Raw genomic sequence first — 5553 nt, 5'->3', positions numbered from 1 at the left:
CTACCTAATGAACCCCCAAGTATTTAATATCAAGCTTCATTAGTAATCAATTCATGGGTTCAACTATCCCACCATCTTCTTTTTCCCCCTCCCATATTATTTTAAAGTAAATAATATTAGGGAAATTAAAGTAAATAATATTATAGGGAAAAAATACTATTATAGGGCTAGGGCCTTCCAGGAAACTGAGGCAGTGCTGAGGTCTCCCTTCAAGCCCTAATTCTTTTTTTGAATACTGGGGATTAAACCCAGGTGTGCTTAGTGAAGCCATACCCCCAGTCTTTTTGTTTGTTTGTTTGTTGTTTTTTGGAGACAGCATCTCTCCAAATTGCTTAGGACCTTGCTTAGTTGCTGAGGCTGGCTTTGAACTTGCAATCCTCCCACCTCAGCCTCCTAAGTGTCTAGGGTTACAGGTGTACACCACCAGACCTAGCTTAAACCCCAATTCCTGCAATCAAGTTAGGAAGATTTCAGACATGTTGCTCAGAGTAACAGGCATGAGTTTATTAGAAGAAATGGGAAAGGAGGAAAGGGACCCTCTTAAGGGAAACAGTGGGTCCTCCCAGAGAGAATGACAGTGCACCTCTCCTGCCCTCTGGTTTTATTAGGGGGCCCAGGAAAGTTTCTAGAGAGTGCTGCCCAGATCTACCTCTTGACTTTTAACTGATAGCAGGATGACCTCAGACTTTCAAGTGCCCACTGCCATGACAACTCTAGGTCATTTTGGACCATTGCTGACTGGTTCTATTTGGAACCTGTTCTTATAGTTTTTATGGTTTGTGGGCATTATCCTTATCTCCCTGAGTTGGGGATCTAGTCTATGTAAGAGTCACAAAATTTCCCTTCCCTATCCTTGTTTCAGGGTAACTTGTGTTCTTATCATTGGCATTTCAGCATTTCAGACCTGCTTTTCTCCTGTAGATAACAGGTAGTTTGCTGAGGAATGTAACTTGTCCTATGGACTTAAGCCAGTCAGCGTCACAGGCAAATTACTTCTTGGGAAAGAAAGCATGTGGGGGGTCCATTTTATAGAATCATGCCCTTAACCTCATGTTCCCACACTCATGTCTGTCTGTCCTCTGGGTTTCACTATCTGGTTTTGAAAAGCATAGGATATAAATAAATGACAGGAGTTGTTTTCAGTGGTATTCCTGTCATGCTGAGGAAGCCAAAGTGAGAGAGGACACGGGGGCATAAGGAACGACAGGAAGGATCTTCTTGCTCGCTTTTGCATTTGAGATTCCTAATGTTCCTGAGGCTTCTTCATAGTTTGGTTGTTCGACCTGTTGATTCTTTATTTGAGCTGAAACTTTCCTCTGCCTTAATGGGGTTGAATTGGATTTTTGTCCCTCACAGGTGTTCTGGCTAAGTAGCATTCATTTAATGATTGAAGGCACCCTGGAGAGCATGTTTTCTCCCTTAAGAACAGCTTCTCTCCACCCAGAATGCCCAAATGCTTTAGCACAAAAGCCACCTCCTAATGACAACTTCCCTAATCCTTCTTAGTAGCAGGAAGTAACCTTGCCCATTTGAATCACCAGGCTCTTATCTAAGCACCCTCATGGGGTGTGCCTCACACTCTTACATTCTTTTTTGTTCTAGAGCAGTTTGGGGGACAAACAAACTTCCCCTGAAAATGTAAGCCTTCTGAGAGTGGAGACTCTGTCAGTAGGGTTTCTTGTTTTGTTTTTTTTTAATTCCCTGTCTCACCTCCCAACACTGCATACAGTATAAAATACTGGTAAAAGTCTGCTGATTGAATGAGGAAAAATAAAAAGGGCTTAACTCTTGTTAATAAAGATGTAGTGCCATCTAAAAGTTTAGAAAATTGATTAGAAAGAGTAGGATGTTTTCTCTGGAGTCTTTCGAAGTCAATTCTATACAATAGAAAGGGATAGAGAATCATCTTTGGGAAATACAGTCATAATAAAATCAAGAAAGCAGCATTATTATTATTATATAACATTAATTTAATAAAAACATAAAGGCCACCAACATTAAGACCTGGTTACTGTACTTTTCAACGATCTCCCATAATGAAGATATACTACATCATATTTTCTTTCCCTAAGAGCAGAATACTGTTTTATATCAGAGCTTCTCAAACTTTTATCACAAGCTGGAAACACCCAGGGACCCTGCTAAAAGACAGATTGTCACTCAGGGGGCCTGGGGTGAGTCAGGATTTCCCACAAGGCAAGATTCTGGGATATGTTGATGCCACAAGTTCATGAGCCACAGTTGAGTAGCAAGAATGTGTAGCAGTGGTTCTCAAATGTGGCTGTCCATCAAAACTATCAGGAAGCTTCAAAACCTGCAAATGCCTGTGTCCCATCCCAGAAATTGTGATTTGAATTATCTGGGATGAGGTTTGGTTTTGCAAAGTTTAAATGATTGCCAAGTGATTTGAATGTGCAATCAAGTTTGGGGAATTTTCACACATAAAAAAGTTCTAAATCTTTGTGGTGCTTATGGGGGAGAAGTTCTCATTACAAAAGCATTAAATATTCATTATAACATGTAAATACAGGCAAACAGAAGAACACAAAGAAAACAATAATTCTGCTTTATGAGGTTAACTATCACCAAGACATGTTGTATGTGTATGTAAATAAACTTATTTATATGTAAATAATTTTATTTTGTCCAAAATAGGATCCTACTATGCAGCTCTTTAACACATCATAATTTACTTAAGCATCTATTTGTATTGTTTGAGTTGCTCTTATTTCAATTATTTCCTGCTTAATTTCTATGCTGTGCTCATAGGCTTGTTAAAAAGTAACAAGTTGTTTCATCCTGCCTTCATTGAAATTTTTTCCCCATGATTTTGATCATTTGTATTTCTTATTAAAATTAAAGGTCCAGTTCATTCCTTCTGCCCATGTTTCTATTGGGAAATGTTCAAAATTTATCTTCATAATCTTAAAAATGAAAAATTACTGCAATGTTTTTAATGAACATTGTAAAGGACGATGGAAAAGCTCCGTAAACTCAAAACAACCATTTACCTGTCTGAGATTTTATTAGCAGGACCGTAGCGGCCAGTCACAGAAGAGAAGGGAGGAGAGAGAGAGAGAAAGGAGGAGAGAGAGAGAAAGGGGGAGAGAGAGAGGAGAGGGGGAAGAGAGGGAGGAGGGAGGAGAGAGGGGAGGGGGGAGGGGGGAGAGGGGAGGGGGGAGAGAGGAGGGGGGAGAGAGGAGGGGCAGAGAGAGAGGAGGGGGGAGAGAGTAAGAAAGAGTAAGAGAACCAACACGAACAGGGTATTGATATTTATGGGCTTAGCACAGGATGAGGAGGAGCAAGGCGAGTGGGCTGTTACTTCTTCATTGGCTGAGAGTTTGCGCCACTTCAGGGATTGGAGGTGCGCCATTCAAAGTTCGCGCCATTCACAGGGATTGGAGATGACGGTTCAAGCGCCATTCAGTGCGTCATGGGCCTAAGCTCCTGGAAGAGAAGCAGTCTGGACATCATCTTTACCAACACTCTTGAGCTCCCGGAAGAGAAGCACTCCGGGCGCCATCTTTACCAACAAACATCTTCTAGCCATTTCCCATGCTTTCTGTTGTCATTTTGGTCCTTGTTTTCCTGAGTTGGCTGTGAATCTTAGCTAAGTCCAAGTGTTAATCCAGCCCTAGTGGAGTCTTTGCCTCCCCAGATTCGGGAAGTGGAGCAGGTAGATAGATACTTAAATTTTCTCTGTGTTTATTGGGTGCTAGAATCTTTACTCTCTCAGATTCAAACTGGAAAGAAAGCTCTAAATGCACAATTTCTGTCTTAATTTGAAAATTCAAGGAAGTACTCAACTGGAATATATTTCTGTGCTCTTTTTTTTGGGGGGGGGGGGAGAGTGTACCAGGGATTGAACTCAGGGGCACTAGACCACTGAGCCACATCACTAGCCCTGTTTTGTATTTTATTAGAGACAGGGTCTCACAAAGTTGCTTAGCACCTCCCTAAATTGCTGAGGCTGACTTTGAACTTGTTATCCTCTTGCCTCCATCTCGGGATTACAGGCGTTCACCACAGCGCCCCGCTTGTCTTTGCTCTTGTCTGACTTTATCATGTTCTCTGCACTGAAGTCGAAATCTTTCAACATCTTACTTTGCCATAATAGATGAATATTATGCTCACTAGGTATAATTCCTGGTGCTTTTCTCTCTGATTATCCCAGGATGTAACTCCCCTCCTCAATAACCTCTCTCTCCTGTCTGTGGTCTCTGTATGGAGATGGGCAGAAGCTCTGAAGTTATCTCCAAATCATGGTGGAGGGAAGAGAGCCCAAACTGAGAGTAGGAGACTAGTTTCATAGAAGGAACAGAAACTGGAGTTCAGAGTTACTAAGACCACTGGGGTTTGAGTCAGGGACCTCTAAGAAAAGATCCTCAGGCTGAGTGGAGTGCATGCCTGTAATGCCAGAGAGAGACTTGGGAGGCTAAGGCAGGAGGATCACAAGTTCAAAGCCAGCTTCAGCAATTTAGCAAGGTCCTAAGTAACTTAGCAAGAGCCTGTCTCAAAATAAAATATAAAAAGGGCTGGGGATGTGGCTCAGTGATTAAGTGCCCCTGGTATGTACAAACAAACAAACAAACAAACAAAAATCTCAGAAAATGTGTAGGAAAAATTCCGTCATGCCGCCCCTCCCCCACCAAAAAAATCCCATAGTATTACTAGCTGAATTCTAAGCTATGAATAGGTAGGATAAGACACCAGGTGACAAGATGATGAGGATCTGAGTAAAAACTTCAGTATAGGACAATGCTGGGGAGATACTGAAGTTTGGAAACAGCCAGAGTAGACATCTTTGGTTGAGACCTGAGCTTCCAATTGAAATTCCAGAAAGACTATATACTCAGAATAAGGACCAGAATATTAGAAGTAAGAACTATACTGTAAATACTATACTTTCAGGGATCATTTCTGTAGTTCATTACTAGAGAAGTTTCTCTGATTGTGTAGAGTACCAGAAACCATGAGGAGGAGGCATACTGTTCCCTTCTGAGCATTTTTGGTGTTGCTTTGCTGCAACTGCCTATTGCAATTAATGATTGTTCTCCTCTCCTCTTTGGAGAGCAAGAGGAAGGGAACACAGTCTGAGTGGTCTCCATTTTTTTTTTTTTAAAGAACTATACTATGGATTCTAGGGTGAAACTATAAAGTATTTGCCTTACTCAAGTCTTAACATAATCAAGGTGATCCCTTGGTAATTTAACTGTGTGCAAGAACAAAAGCTCATGCTCTGTAAAGGAATATTACATAATCCAGAGCCTTTGCAATGTACCATCTACAATATTTGTCATGCATTAAAATCATTAGACATACAAAAGGGCAGGAGAAAAAGAAACCAATTACCAAGAAATGAAACAGTCAATAGAAACAAGTGTAGAGATGACACTGAAGTTGGAGTCAGCAGAAGGGGTCTTCTTTTGATGAATATTTCTTGGAAAATAGAAGAAAAGGTGATGAAAAATGGGTGAAAAGAATGGATGTTTCTCTATTATTTATTTTTTTCAGTACTGGGGATTGAACCCTAAAGCACTGTATCACTGAACT

At 41.0% G+C, this 5553-nt stretch overlaps 1 non-coding gene across 1 annotated transcript; it reads left to right on the top strand.

The window, feature by feature from the left end:
* The first annotated feature begins 4895 nt into the window (after nt 1-4895).
* Nucleotides 4896-5102, top strand: LOC114081100 (small nucleolar RNA U3). Its single transcript, XR_003580722.1, has one exon. It is a non-coding gene; the product is annotated as a small nucleolar RNA U3 (small nucleolar RNA).
* The last annotated feature ends 451 nt before the right edge of the window (nt 5103-5553 follow it).

Source organism: Marmota flaviventris, chromosome 2, assembly GCF_047511675.1.
Source record: "Marmota flaviventris isolate mMarFla1 chromosome 2, mMarFla1.hap1, whole genome shotgun sequence".
NCBI classification, from domain to species: Eukaryota; Metazoa; Chordata; class Mammalia; order Rodentia; family Sciuridae; genus Marmota; species Marmota flaviventris.
Note: the sequence above shows the minus strand (reverse complement) of the source record. Positions and strands in the feature narration are given on the sequence as shown.